Source organism: Rattus norvegicus, chromosome 12, assembly GCF_036323735.1.
Source record: "Rattus norvegicus strain BN/NHsdMcwi chromosome 12, GRCr8, whole genome shotgun sequence".
In the NCBI taxonomy this organism is placed as follows: domain Eukaryota; kingdom Metazoa; phylum Chordata; class Mammalia; order Rodentia; family Muridae; genus Rattus; species Rattus norvegicus.
In genome coordinates, this window is record NC_086030.1 from 33,455,429 (window position 1) to 33,471,308 (window position 15,880).

Below are 15,880 nucleotides of genomic sequence, written 5' to 3' on the forward strand. Positions count from 1 at the left end.
CAGGGCTCAGGAGGTAAAAAGACATCCTGTCTGACTACATAGGGAACTGTTGTCTGATTAATTCTTGAAGGGTACAGCTCAGTGAGCATCAATGTAATAGACTCAATAGCATTCTATAAATACTAGGGTTTTTTTTTCCATTTTTGTTGCAGGTAGCTTTCTATGATTTTTTTAATCTAAATACTGTATTGGTTGGGGGTGGGGGTGGGACACTAGAGCAGTGGTTCTCAACCTGTGGGGCGTGACCCTTTTGGGGGTTGAATGATCCTCTCACAGGGATCAGGCATCAGAGATCCTACATACCACAAGTTTTTATTACAGTCCCTAACAGCAGCAAAATTATAGTTAAGAAGTAGCAATGAAAATTTATGGTTGGGGGGGATCACCACAGTATGAGGAACTGTATCAAAGGGTTGTAGCATCAGCAAAGTTGAGAATCTCTGCTCTAGAGGACCAGAACTTGATAGAACGAATCTATTATATATACTTAAAAAGGAATTTATTAGAGTGGCTCAGAGGCTTTGGTTTGGCTGGTCCAACAATGGTTGTTTCCTGAGTGACAAGTCAAGAATCCTATAGCTGTTCAGTCCAGGGTGCGGGATATCGCATTAGTCTTTTTAAAAACAGATCTATTTATTCATTTTATATATTTTATATATATAATATATATATATTCACACATACATACACACTGTTGCTGTCTTCAGACACACCAGAAAAGGGCATTGAATCCCATTACAGATGGTTGTGAGCTCCCCATGTGGTTACTGGGCATTTGAACTCAGGACCTCTGGAAAAGCAAACACGGTGTTCTTAACCACTGAGCCATCTCTCCAGCCCTCACCAGTCTTTATTCTACATTGGAGTCTGAAGAAGTAGGTTTTACTACCAGAGAAGAAATGACTTGGCAGTAGGTTAAATGGACCTGCCAGGGAGAGTGAGGGTGGCAGGCAGAAAGTATAAGCTCCCTTTTGCCATGTCCCTTTATGTGGGCCACCACCTAAAGGTATGGTCCAGGTTTAGGCTGGGTCTTCTATTGCAAATGATCCAGTAAAGAAAATCTCTCCCCGGCGTGCCCAGGTACCTGGGTTTTTGTTGATTCCAGATGTAGTCGAGCTTATTAGCCATCACAAACACTCTTTGAAATGCATTTCTCTAAGCCAGATGTGCTACTCACAGCTGCTATCCCAACACTCAGGAGGCTGAGGCCAGAAGGTTTCTGAAAGTCAGACGCCAGCCTGGGCTACACAGTAAGACACATCCTGTCTCAAAGAAACAGAAAGATCGTTTCTTCAATCGAGATAGCATTCCACCTCTCATTAAAGAGTATCTGTTAAGAAATGAGCTGGGGCTGGAGAGATGGCTCAGTGGTTAAGAGCTGTGGTCTGCTCTTCCAGAGGTTCCGAGTTCAATTCCCAGCAACCACATGGTGGCTCACAACCATCTATAATGGGATCTGATGCCCTCTTCTGGCATTCAGGTTCCATGCAGATAGAGCACTCATACATTAAATAAATAAACATATATATATATATATATATATGTTATTTATATAAAGAAATGAACTGTGTGCATTTAAAGTACATGATTTAGAAGGTGGTGACACACGGCTCTGGAACCATGACAGGATCAGAAGGTGGACACCTTCAGAATCGTAAGGCTCAGTTCACATTCACCGTGAGCATATCTGGCTCCCGTGGCAGAGGGCTACTGGTTTGCTTTTGTTCTGGAGGGTGCATATATTTTTACAGAAAGAGAGACCTCTATACTCTAGCCTGCCCTTTTGTTTCAAGATTTACCCAAGGATTAGTTGCCGGCATGAATAGCTTGTTCTGTACTTGCTTGGCAGTGTCTGCTTAGAAACATACCCCCACCGACTGTCCATACCTATGGATGGACCAGGCTGTTATGGGTGGGCTGCTGGCAGTGTAGCACTGTGGATCCTTAACTATGACCCTTTCATATAAATGTTTAGCTCTCTAGGACAGTGGTTCTCAGTCTTCCTAACACTGTGACCCTTTAATACAGTTTAATATTCCTATTGTGGTGACTCCCAACCACATTATTTTCATTGCTGCTTCATAACTATAATTTTGGTTATGAAGCATAATAAAAATATCTATGTTTTCCAACAGTCTTAGGTAATGGCTATGGAAGAAAAGAAAAAAAGGGGGGGATCGCAACCCATAGGTTAAGAACCCTTGCTCTAGGGTGACAAGCCAGGACTGAAATAGATCACTGGCCTGGGAGTTGTCTCCCTCCCACAGGAAGCTGCAATCTGCTGTCCATCCTCACCCAGGCCCTTCTTACTCTAGGCTGACAACAGCTCCCTCCCATAGAGACTTCCCTGCAGGTCATTCATGAAACACCTCAGGCCAGCCAGGGCCAGTTTTACTTGTAAAAGGGAAGTTGGAGTCCTTCCAGCCTTGGCCTTTTCTGGTGGTTTTTAAAAGATACATTATGTGAAATGAATCAGTCCAAAGAGGCCGTGGAGGCTGCAGTTTCTCAGCGGTTCCGGGCAGGAGGAGGCCTCCCAAAGTTACAGAAACCAGCAGTCTGCTCTGAGGACACACAGAGAACACGTCTGAAGACCTGTCCGGCCCTTCTTTAGCCAAGCATTTCCGTGTGTGTGTGTGTGTGTGTGTGTGTGTGTGTGTGTGTGTGTGTGTGTGTGTGCGCGCTCCAGCCAAAGATGTGCACACGCTCCCATGATGAGGGTCGGGTTGGAGTTGAAACAGAGGCAGTATATAATTTTTCTGGAGTTAATTTTGTAATGGAGTCTGAGGGATGGGCTGAGGGGAGGGAGAAGGAAGGCCCGTCTGATGCCCTTTGTTCCTGTCCAACCTCAGACTCTGGGAAACAGGATGCCTAAGGAGGAGGGGCAGTTGTGGGCCTTGCCACTCGGCAAGAGACTTGGCTTCTGTCTCCCTCGTGGTCAGTGCTGAGCAAGTGTTCTTCCACAGAGCCTGCAGCTCTAGTTCTCGCTTGAGTGGCACTGTGTACATTTAGAAAAAGCTCACAGTACTTGGGCTTCAATTTCCCTGTGGAGAACTGAGCTTCCAGGGCCCACCCTGTCACCCTTAACTTCCCCTTCTCTGGGGCCTAAGTATCAGCTGTAGCCTGTGTGTGTTTCCCTCTCCTCTGGCCCTTTTCAGTCATGGGAGGCTCTGGAGCCAGAAGGACAAGGGTTCTGGTCAGTGTTAGGGACAGGTGGGTAGATCCTTGTTCTGCCTATGAAAGTTGTGGCTGTGGCTGTGACTGAGCCTCTGTGGCCCAGGTTTGCTCCTCTCAGTGGGAAGCGAGGGCTCGACCGGAGTCACGAGTGGTAGTAAAGATAGAGTGAGGGACAGTGTGAGGGCCGTCCTGAACATACACCAGATACCCAGGGAGTGTCCTCTCTCTCCAAGCCTGTGGGCCCCATAGGTGTAACCCTGGACCAGTCATGGTTGCAATTCCTCTGAATGCTGCAGGCAGGTGGGGACTGAAAATGCCGTCCTGTTGGAAGGGCACTGGGTGATTGACAAGTGTTCCACCTATCAGAGAAGATGTACCGACCTGTGCGTTCACATCTAGGAGTGACCCTTTCTTTCCCCCTCCTTCTTTCCTTCCCTTCTTCCCCTCTCTCTTCCCTCTGTCCCTCCTTTACTTTCTCCCTCCCTCTCTTCTGTATTCCCATCCCTTCTCTCTCCCCCTCCTCCCTTCCTTCTTATGATGTTGGCACAAAACCCAGAGCCTCCTGAATGCTAGGTAAGAAGAGCTCTCCATTGAGGTGGGCCTCAGCTCTGAAGGAAGAATTGTGGTAACACTGTGAAGCCATACACCAAGGTTCTGGGGTCCCAGGGTGATGGTCCTCTCCCCTCCTGTACTAGCTGGATTCTCTGCCCAAGGGTCCTCAGAGTTAAGTCTTCAGCAGGGTCGTGGGATGCTGGGGGTTTTAATCTTCAACAAGCTCTGGTCCCTCTTCTGCTGGCTCAGGGAGTCCTCCCTGAAAACTGTTCCCTCCACTTCCACTTCTGCCTTGGCGCTGACGGCTTAGGCTATCGGGGCTCTTGTAGGGCCATGGTAGGACCTGAGTCCCCGAGCATGTTGAGTACAAGTTTGGTTGCTGGTATTGGGAGTTCTTTGTGTGTGTGTGTGTGTGTGTGTGTGTGTGTGTGTGTGTGTGTGTGTGTGGTGTTGTGTTTCAAAGACCAGACTCATTATATAAACAGAGCTGGGCTTAAGCACCTGTCGTGCTAGCTTGAAAAATAATTTGCAGTTGGATCCCATCTCTGGATCTTACACCGAAATAAATTCCAGATGGACTAAAGGTCGGAAGGAGCGCAGTAAAACTCTGAGCCCATAAAAACCAGTGAATGATTTACTGGGTGTGTGCCGGAGGAGGAGGACGAAGCTGGATGGGCTTGGGTTTTTATTTTTTTATTTTTTATTTTAGTGGACAATTCGCCATGTGAGGGAAAAACTGGAGAAGACCCCAGATGTTCTGGAGGGATGGCCGTGGTTCCTGGGAGGCAGCCTTCAGGTCAGGCAGTGGATGTAACTCGCTAAGGAGCCCAGAGGCAGCCAGCTAGGACTGGGGTCTCTCCATGATGGGTGCTAATGAGACCGGGCCAGCGGGGAGAACACCGGAACCTATCCAGGAGGAAATGATGTCACGGGTACCAGAGTGTTCACGGTGGGGGTGGCTCCTCTCAGACTGCCTCAGCTTTACCAGTTTTAGTGATGACAGTTTCCATGTTCCAGGATTCCCTTCAGTTTCCAGGAAACCTAGCAGGCAGAAGCTGGCCACTAGGCAGACAGTAGGGTGTCTGGGAGGAAGCCTCATGGCCGATGTGTGTCTCAGTCTCAGCTGCCCATGTGCCAGGAGCCATAAGCCTGTGTACTGTCCTGAGGCTATGACCCATCCTGTAGGTGAGATTTCAAAGAAGCCTTATAGGGGATAGGACCCTCGTGATCGACAGACAGGGACAGAATCCATTGAGAGAATGAATAATCAAATGCTACTCAAGGAGAGCTGGATCTCCAGTCTGCTTCTCATTTCAACCATGGGAAAAACATTAGGCAAGAAGTGTGTGTATGCCAGTGAACGTATGTGTGTGAGCTGGTGTGAGCGGGTGTGAGCAGATGTGTGTGCATAGACACATTTGGGTGAAAAAAATCTCCCCTTTGTGTGTGTGTGTGTGTGTGTGTGTGTGTGTATCTCTTTGTATGTATGTGTGTGTTCACGTATGTAGATGTACATGTGTACCTGTGAGTATAGAGTCCAAAGGACAACCTTGGGTTTTGTTCCTTAGGTGCCATCCTATATGCTCTGTGTTTGAGATGGTCTCTCAAGGGGCTGTAACTTGCCAACTAAACTAGGCTAGTTGGCCAGCAAACACCCAGGGCAGAGCCCTTCCTGTCTCCCTTTCCCTACGATTGGAATTTCAAGCATTCGTCTTATGCTTGGCTTTCCCTGTGAGTTCTAGGGACTGAGCTCAGATCGTCTTATTGACTGAGCCACACCCATGGGAGAACTTTTTATTTAGTCATGATCTTCTGGAAAAGAGACAGTGGTGTGTGCTGCTGCACTGGTTACAGCTGCAATATTAAGGTGTATCCCGGGAGGCCTACTGTATTGATTTTGGTCACTGGGTAGCAGATGTGACGAGCATAGGGTCACCGGCTTTCTCAGGGCAGAAAACCATCTCGTGCAGCCCAGCGTGCCCAGTACTCGAGTCCTGGAGAGATTCATTTCAGAAGAAAATCCTGATTCTATCATAGCAAATCCCCCCCAGGGGGCTCACGGGTTGCAGGGAAGGATTTCAATCACGGCAGCTTAATAAAGCGCCCACTGAGTGAATATTTTTTGTGAACAGCATTGGTCACGGAGGCACGTGACCATGGATGGGGGTCGGGGAGCTGTGAGCTGACTCTCATTTGGGAAGCAAACAAGGAATGCCTATTTCTTAAAGGCTTTGAACACAATGATATGATATATCCTGCTGGCAACAAGAGTGTGTTGCATTGGAATAAGCCCCAAGAGTGTTACAGACATTGAACCCCATAGTACCACTTCTACTCTCCCAAGACCTCTGACCTAAGGGTGAGAGGGTCTCCAAGTTGCATACAGTGTCTCCATGGGCTTCTGACAGAGTTCACCCTGCCCTCTGTGCCCCGCCTGTGACAGTCTGTGTGACAAGCAGGTCCTAATGACCCACAGTGATCAGCAGAACATCACCTATTCTGTTTGTGTTTTTACTTACTCTTTAGAGGGGGATATAGGGGGTGGTCTGTCTCACTGTGGTCAAATTTATCTCTTTGGAGGTGAGTTTATTTGATAAACTACTCCAAGAAAGCGGATGGATGTGTATAAAAATATCCCTATATGAGCAGAATAGTTGGGGGTGTGGATTTTGGCTTTGGAGGAAGGGGAACCTGCCCGTGTGAGGGTTGAGAACCAGAGCTGGGGGGACTGAGGTAGGGAGGGAAGGCTTCTGGAAGAGCCAGGACCTAAGCTGGGTTTTGAAGGTTGCAGAAGAATTGGATGAAGGCCTGGAGGGAAAGGCATCGCAGACAGGGCTGAGGAGCCAGGAGCTATAGTTGAGAATGTGACCATCACTAAATGTTTTGAGGGCAGAGGGGCCTGAGTGGTCTCAGAGGCAAGGTGGGGGTGGGGATGCATGAGAAGGAAGGAGAAGGAAGGGAGAATTGCGACATTCTGAGTGCTGAGGAGGGTGATCTGAGAGCCACCACCCAGTTTTAGGTGGCAGGATGGAGCAGGGGTGGGGGTGGGGGGAGAGTCGTTCCACTGAGTTTTCATAATCTGTAGATTTCATAAAATGCAGGGACCTTCGAAGGGACCACCCACTGAGTGCTTCCTGATTGGTTACTGGGGCAGTCGGTCCACGTAGCCACTCCCATACATTACTCTGGTCTTTTCTAGAGACTTCGTTCTTTCGAATCTCATGGGACAGGTTGGAAGCCTGTGGGGAACAAGGAAGCCAAAAGGGAGACATATAGACTAGACAAGATGACAAAAGAATTAATGTATGTACTAGGGACCAGACCACCGTAGCTTGACTGCGGTGAAGAAGGGGGCTCCGGCCCTGACTGAGTACCAGAAGAACGTGTCAGCTTGCAGGCGCTGCGTTATGTGATTTGGAGCAGAAAGTACGACTTGAGTAAAATCTTCTAGCTTCTTAAAAAAAAAAGACTAATTTTAAAAGCCTAAACTCCTCAATTTCTAAATCAAAATGAGTGAGGGCTATGAGCTTCCTACCTGGTTTTAGATGGAGGTCTGTGACCCCTAGTTGTTCATCTTGTGTTCAGCTACCAAAATAAGAAAGCTGAGCCTCTCTAGTACCCGATATTTTAAGCAGGGTCTAATAAGGCCTCTACGTCACAGTGATGAAATTGATGATGGTGATGATGGTGAAGGTGGTTATGGTGATGATGGTGTAACCAATACTTGAAAAAAAATGCCTCCTAGGTGCCAGGGATACGCCCAGCTCTGGAGATAGATGTATCAACAGGTTTGCTAGGATCAGCACTCTAAAGACAGACGCCAGGACGTGGTACCTCACACTGGTTATGGCCACAGCTGCCTGCAATGGGCCTTACTGGTCTCATTGGCACAGTCACCACAAACACAGACAGTCCAGACGCTGCCACGAATGGGAAGGGACCCTGAACAGGAAGTCACATTCCTCTCCAATATATCCCAGGGGCACGGCTGACTTGAGACACTTCCCTTTAAAGGGGATAGCAAGGGTGGCGCCTCGTAGCTATAGTTCCAGTACTTGAGAAACGGAGGTGCACAATATTCTGCCATTAGCTCACCGAACCTTACCAACGATCCAAAAAATAAAAATAAAAAAAAATAAGGACCCTATTGCCCCACTTTGCAAGCCGGTGAAGCCAAGGACAAGTGTAGGGAGCGGCTAAAGATGGCGCCGACATCCGGTGGTCGTTTGTGGTAAACACCTACAGCGCATGTGTTGGCAGACCCCCAGCACCTACAAGGCCAGGGTGATATTCATGCTAAATAGGTATTTCATACTCCACCAATCCCCAGTGGACAAATTTACAGCCACAGTCTGTTTTGTATATAAGGCAAGTGTCTTTGTTGCCCGGGGTCCCCGTACTATCAATGAGGTGTTCCTGCAATAAAGGCTGATTGAGAAGGATCCAACGGTGTTGCGTCTTCCTTGCCGGTCAAGGTGGGCGCGACAACAAGGGTGTTCTGTCCCTGGCCACAAAGCACACAGTGTGGATCTTGGAGTTAGTATTAAAATCTGCACTAAATGGATGAGACAGTGCCCACACAACCTGTGCTTATATTTTGATGCAGAACACACAAGATTAAGTGGCGCCACACTGTCAGACCCTGCCGGGACCATTGGTTATATTCTGAGTACACCTTACATATCCAGGCATTGCAGACCCATAACAATATGTGGGCTGTGACTGTGTTAATTGTCTGTGCATTGAAGAGAAGGTGCAGAGCCATGATATAGAAGGTGACTGGGTGTCTGATGTGGAGAGAGGCCTCTCTGAGGTGAAGGTGGCGTGGACAGTGTGTGTCAGGAAAGAACCCAGCAGGAAAATAGAATGTCTTCTGGAAAGAGCACCCAGGCAAAAGGAGGAGAGGCTAAGGAGAGGCCTTAAGGAGACCGCAAGGCTGTGTGGTATTTGAGAGACAGAAACAATGTGTTGTCTGGGGCTAGGATAGTGAGGGCAGGGGAGGCTGGGACAAAGCCGTGTGAGTTCAGAGCTTGGATAGGCTTGAGATTGTCAGTGGGAGTCAGGGAGGGTAGTTAAACAGAGGTGCCCCTAAAGAGATGCTAAAGAAAAATGGCCACAGCAAAAAGGTGAGGAAGTTGGTGGCAATGAATAGAAAGGCCAGCACCATGGACAGAGTCCTCTAGGCCTCCGCCCCAGCTCTGGGTCCCCTTATCAACCTACTCTGTTCACCCTTCCTGTTCCATAATTGTTACACAGACAAGCTGTGGGCACCCCAGGGGGACAGCGGCTTGGTGTGAACAGTGCAGATGCTTTCCTGTGGTATGTGACATGTTGCCACTGCCCAGTTTGCCGGTGCTAGGCTTCCACAGTACGTAGATAATGTCATCGGCTTCCTTTCTCCCTTCTTTCCCCTCCTTTGCCTCATTTCCATTTATTTCTTTTGATAAAGGATCTCACCGTAGCCCAGGCTTCTTGGGGACTTTTGGAAACTCCCCGATTTCTATCTCTCAAGTACTGGAACTACAGCTACAAGCCACCACCCTCGCTACCCCCTTTAAAGGGAAGTGTCTCAAGTCAGCTGTGCCCCTGGGAGAAATCTGAGAGGGACCCATTCAGGGTCCCTTCCTATTCATGGCAGCGTCTGGATTGTTTGTGATTGTGGTGACTGTGCTAACGAGACCAGTAAGACCCACTGAAGGCAACTGTGGCCGTAACCAGTGTGAAGTACCACTTCCTGGTGTCTGTCTTTAGAGCGCTAATCCTAGCAAACCTGTGGCCAATGCCTGTCTCTATAGTCGGGTGCGTCGCCTTCCCCGTTTTATAGACAGAAAACACGGAGAGTTGGAGTGCTGAGTTTGAACTCAGTGTACAGACGCCTCAGACAGCGGCCTGTGCTCGGGACAGTGTGGTGTTCATCTGCCCAGGGAGACTGCAGGGCAGTGTGGCCCATCCCAGCCTCTGTACTTGGCAGAGCTGTTCTCAAGTTTCTTACTTCCCATCAGAACAGGTTCATTAGCCACTCCCCACCCCGCCGTCTCATCTTACATTTATTTTATTTTGTGTGCATGAGTGTCTGTGTGTCTGTGTTCCGCCTGTCTGAGGTGCCTGAGGAAGTGGTAAGCCTCCGTGGGGGTGCTGGTCCTTTGTAAGACACCAAGAGCTCTCAATCACTAAAGCAATTCTCCAACCCCCATTCATCACTTTTTTTTTTTTAAACATCTCTCTTCTTCCGGCTTTCTTGACAGTCTCACTCTAGCTCAAGCTAGCCCTGAACTTACTGTGCAGTAAAGGGTGGTTTGAAACTCATGGCTTATCCCCCCTGCCCTAGCCTCCAAAGTACTGTGATTTCAGACACGCATGGGTAGCCGAGCCTGGCTCATTCTTCCGTCCATGGCTGGCTGGTTCTTCAGTCTTTGGCCCCAACTGAGCACAAAGCACTTATTCTTCTCTCCTGGCTGTGGTGTCAGCTCTTTTCCCTGAGAAGGTCTCTGTCTCCTGGCCCTGAGCCTGCCAGGCTGTGATGAATCTTGCAATCTCTCCCCCGGTGCGACGCGTTTAAGATTCGGGGCTTCGTTTTACGGCATGTGGTGCCCACATATGCCTAGGCAGCTCTGACTGCTGCTTCCAGCAGTTTGTGCTAAAGAGCTTGTGCCACCCTCTCAGCCTGCCAGCGCCTTGCCTTGCCTCTTCTTAATCCCCCTCTCAGCAGCTTTTCAGGCCCAGCGGGACACTTGGCCAGGAGGAGCAGCACTGTTTGGCTTAATTCTCTCTCTCTCTCTCTTTTTTTTGGGGGGGCGATTACTTTGGTCTCAGTATGAGCAAGTGCATGCGTTACACACCCCCAGGCGCCATCTGCCTCTGCTGGGGGAGGTAAACACCTCCACTTTGCTTCAGAGATGTCACTACATGGCTTGAGCCCGCTGAGCAGCTCTTGGGGCTTGGGGAACAACCCACCGAGACCACAGATTTGTGTGGTGTGGAAGGCACAGTTCATAGTGGCCCCTGATAGCGTCGGGATCATTTCCTTTGCGGGTAGGTGGAATAGTCTCGCCCCCTGGCATGAAGCTATACCCTCTCTCTGCCTGCTGACCCAGCCTCCCTGCTCCCTGCCTCCTTTTTCTCCCTTCTTCTTTTCCTTATCATACTTTGCTTTGGCCCTGTGGTATTCAAGTCTCCTCAAAGAGATACCCTTTTCATGCTCAAAATGAGACCCAAGGTTCTCAGCACTGTCCATGGGACACGCCCATTGGTGGCTCCTCCCTCTTCCCCCATGATCCACCCCTAGCCTGTACAGCCTAGTCACACGGGAGTCTCACTGTCTTCCAGTTTGTCCCCATTTCATCTCTGCACCAGCACAGCTTCTGTCTGTAGCACTCTTCCTCCCTGAAGAGCCACCCCAACTTCTTTATCCCACTTGGCTTCCCGGCTTTCCTTGCATGGTGTTTCGGTAAGCTGCCATCTGGGGAAAGAAGGCCCAGGAGGGTTATTTTCAACCACTAGAGGCCAGAGGATCTGGATCAGATGAGACTCTTGTGGCTGCCCTCAGGGACTGACAGGAGCTGGCCCAGAATGCTCCTGGCTTGCCCACCCGCCTAACCCATCCTTTCTCTCCCCCAGCACTATTCAGAGTTTGCAGTATTCTCCCTGGTTTATATGTCGTTGCCACTGAAGTTGGTCTTCTTGACTCAATGGGAGTGGTACTTTTTCCTCTAGGGTGGGTGCCTGGTGCCTGGAACAGGCCTGGTAGTTGTGGGTATCTGGGGAATTCCAGATGATAGAAGTGTCCAGTGCAGCAGTGTCTGTGACAGTAGCAGCAGACTGGGACAAGGGTGTGCTCATTGGGAGGAGGAGGGGGGAGGAGGGTGAGGAGGAAGAGGGTGAAGAGGAGGAAGGTGAGGAGGAGGGGAGAAAGAGGAGAAGGGGGTAGGAGGAGGGGGAGGGGAAGGAGGAGGAGGGGAGGAAGAAGAGGGGGAGGAAGAAGGGGGAGGGGGAGGGGAGGAGGGGGGATTGTTTCTGTTGTTCACCAGGGCTGTTGGATCTTTAATCTGCATGGCATGTGGCATGCTGTGGTGATAAGTGATCCCTTGCCTCTGCAATCTTCACAGCCCTGGGAAGCTTGCTTCTCATTCCTTCTACCTGCCTATTCAGATTGGCTGGAACCTATGCTCACTCCTGCTGACCCAGAGGGACCCAGGCTCATCTGGTGTTTTCCACCAGGGAAAGGCATTTAGATGACCTGGACTCCAGTCTCTGGTGGCCAGACCGTCCGCTACGCTGTGTTGAGAACGGGCTACACATTCCATGCCATGAAGGTCTCCTGTGAGCGGAAAGACCCAATCTAGGCTTCAGCAGCAGGGTGACTGTCCCAGAGCTTGGGATAAGAGCATTGATCTGAGGGTGAGGGTGTGGGTGCAGATGTGGCTGTTAGAGGTCCCAGGCGCTCTTTCCATATCCAGCCACGAGAGACACTGAGGCCTTCCCACAAATCCAACAGCCATAGTCCTATTTGTTAGACATAGATAAGTTCACTCCTGAAGCCCTCAGAGGCCTGCTGCTGATGCCTGGGGACCCAAGACATTTGGTCTGAAATCAGAGAGGTACGGTGTCAAGGGAGCAATGCTTTTTCTGAAGGCCACCCACCCAGTGTCCCTCCAGGTAAAAACCAAAGCAGCAACCACACCTGGCCACTTTTTAAAGGGAAGCCACTTCCCCCTGGAGGTTCTTTATCTCTTAGTCTTGTACTCTCCAGCCTGGAGTTTCACAAATGGGTCAGGAAGAGATCTTCTAGCTTCTTAGGCTCTTCTGCATTTAGAACTAGGTAACTCAGGTCACGAGCGACATCACCGTGAAGCTGGAGACAGGAGGCTCGTCTGGGGTTCAGGGTAAGTTTGAGGCCAGCTTGGGCAACCTTTTCAGTTTGCCTCGAAATAAGAAATAAAGAATTTGAAATGTGGCAGCCCAGGAGGTGGTAGTGCACACCTTTAATCCCAGCACTCAAGAGGCAGAGGGCAGAGGGCAGAGGGCAGGGGCAGAGGGGCAGAGGCAGGTGATCTCTGTGAGTTTGAGACCAGCCTGGTCTATAGAGTGAGTTCTAGAACAGTCAGGGCTACACAGAGAAACCCTGTCTCTAAAAACCAATAATAGTAATAATAGTAATAATAGTAATAATAATAATAATAATAATAATAATAATAATAATAATAAGGTTTGTTGAGCTGTGGCTCAGTGGTAAACTACTTGTCTAGGATGTATGAGACCCTGAGTTCAGTTTCTATCACCAACTAATGACGAACAAAAAAATGACTAATGAATTTAGAAAGCCCATTCTCTCCTAAGCTGGCTCTCCATTAAGCACACATGTGTTTGAGGGCAATTCGACCCCACTGGCTGTTTAAAAGGAGAGACAGCTGTTTATAAGGATACGCCAGTCTGCTGTGATGGGAGCTAGGAGCAACTCGGCTATGGTGATATGGCGACACCTGCAACCAATACTGAGTCGGTACTCGAGTGGGAGACCTCAGAGGTGGCCTCAGCATGGATTCAAGTAAACATTATGTGGAAGCTAATTCTCCTGGGACCTGTCACGGCAAGGTGTTTGCTTAAATTTTCAAAAGCTCTTGGCACTGAATTCAAACGTTTTTAATGCAACCTCTTTCCTGGGTCAGTCCCTGTGTGTTTTGCCTCCTTCTGTCTTGGAAAGGCTTCATTAAAAGGCTGGAGAGATGGCCTAGCGGTTAAGAGCCTGTGCTGCTCCTATAGAAGACACGAGTTCGGTTCCCAGCACTAATGCAGGTAGGCTCACAACTGAATGGAAACAATTTAAAGGAAAGGACATACCTGCTCCTAGAGACGGTGGAGGGGAAAGTTTATTATAGATTTGTAAAAGAGCACAGCCAGAGGCAGGCACATCTGGGAGGGTCCAGAGTAGACATGGCCAAACTGAGCCATGAGGAAAGGGGAGGAAAACCTGGTACAGTAGCCAGGAGGCCCAACGAGTAGACAGAAAGGACCAGATAACCAGATGGGTGGATTATGTAGAGAAGGGCAGCCTTGCCCCATACTGCAGAAGTTTAAGGTAGGGGGTGGAGTATGCCAGCCCAGAGGGGTAGGGACTGAGGGGTTGCAGGGTGGCTGGTCTTGCTTTGATATGTTAAATAGGCACCTTACCATTTTTCCCACATTTGAAACTTAACAACTGCCTCTGTGAAAGCCTACATCCTCTTCCGGATGCTGTGGGCACTGCATGTACATACACAGTCTCCCCCATACACATAGTTAAAAATAAAAATAAAAAAGAATTGGAGAGACTGAATCTCATCCCACAGACCTTCAACATTTTTTTTTAAAATTGATTTGTTTACACGTACGGGTGTTTTGTCTGCACGTATGACCGTGCACTATGTCCAGGGGCTAGTGGTGCCTGCAGAGGTCAGGTAAAGGTGTGGACCACCATGGGGTTCCTGGGAATGGAACCCAATTCCTCTGGAAAAACATTCCAGTATGCTTAACCACCAAGCCTTCTCCTCAGCACTCTGCTGGCCTTTGATCTGATGTTCAGGACCACAGACAATGAGGCACACCATCCGACCGCTTCTTACACAGAGTTTGAGCTGGGCTAGCCTCCTGATCAGATGAACCCAAGCCCGAGAGGCTGATGCTCTGCCGAGGAAAAAAAGCTGGACGTAGAGAAGTGTGCGCAGAGTACCTGGCGAGCCATTTACTCACGGGAGAGCTCCATAGACTGCTTTAAAGAACTCGGGTAGGAAGGGTGGGGGCTGCACAGCTAACTCCCAAATGGATTTTGCAAAGCCTGAAGACATAGACTCAAACCCTGGACAATGATGCTTCATCAGTAAGTTTCACGTGGCACCAGGGGCTGCCAGCTTCGGACTTTGTCTTCAAGATGAAGGAGACAGGGAGCGGAGTGGACAGGGCACGGGTCTATGCCCCCATCAGCTGTGCTGACCTAGCTGTCACAGGCTTCTGCTTAGACTGCAGGCGGGCGGGCTACAGAGTCCGTGCAAGCTCCCTAATGTCCCTCTGTCTTCCACATTTCCTTCCTTTCTGAAAGTGGCTGAGGAGTTGTGACAAGCTGTCACATGTATTGCCTTCCTTGCTCCTGCCTGGCTGACAATCATGGGCAATCCTTGCCTGCAGAGTCCAGTCCCAGTCTCCGCCTCAGTCCCCAAAGTTCCTCTCCTTCTGTCCTTCCGACCCTTCAAATTGTCCTCTTTGATAAGATCAGCAGGTATATGGCTGCAGGCTATCCTTCCCTAGTGTGGCCTCATTCTAACTGAGCTGGTCACATTGGACCTGTCTTCAAAGAGAAGTCACATAATGAGATCCTGGAATCTTGACTTAGGGGGATGTGGTACAAGTTGTTCCTCACATGTTGCTTATGAGGAACTTTTACTGGGGTCTCCGGTGCTGGGTGAGGTGACGTTTTTCTAAAGGTTGATTGGTACAAGTGTGTTGTGTGTGTCTTTGCTATCCAGCCTTAGTTCTGAGAATGGGCAGTGCTACCAGGCCCCACCCAGGATTCCCTTGAATCCACAGATAAAAGACACACACACACACACACACACACACACACACACACACACACACTTGTTAGCTTTCAATTTGCCTTCTTGGCACAATTGCCGGGCATTATTAAACTTCTGCCTATAGGAGCAGCCACAGACCCGTCACTCCTCTCGAGCCCTCACATGGCTGCTTGACTTTTCTCTTTCTAAAGCATGGCAAACTCTCTCCCTTGTGTCTGTTTCTCTTCCTCCAGGAACCCGGAAGTCCCACCCATTCCTCCCACCCAGCCCATGGCCTCTTTACTGACAGATCAAGAACCAATCAGGATAGCATCAGAACCATCCCTACACCAGTGACTTCCCCTTTCAGAAGCAGGTTTCCTTTTGGTATAGTCACATGGGATGTGAGCCACTCATTGTGTGGGTCACGAAAAGGAGCAGATACACAATAGAAAAATCCCGTTGCCATACAGGTGGAGGGTGGGTTCCTCTCAAAGTAATTCCAGATGAGACTCGGTTCTCAGAATTCCCCAGAGGATACTTGGCCATGCCTGGTGAAGTGTCTGGTTGTTACTGCTAGATACAGTGTAGTAGGAAATTATAATCTTAGCCTGTATAAAAGACACACA

The 15,880-nt window shown here is 49.3% G+C and overlaps 1 protein-coding gene across 13 annotated transcripts in view; it reads left to right on the forward strand.

Annotated features, from left to right (window-relative positions):
• Rimbp2 (RIMS binding protein 2) overlaps positions 1–15,880 on the forward strand; it is a 198,614-nt gene that overhangs the window by 71,783 nt on the left and 110,951 nt on the right. Inside the window, exon 1 of one of the 13 annotated variants that reach the window (XM_039089128.2) lies at positions 10,739–10,758. The gene's annotated coding sequence lies outside the window, so the exon portion shown is untranslated. 13 annotated transcript variants of the gene reach the window in all.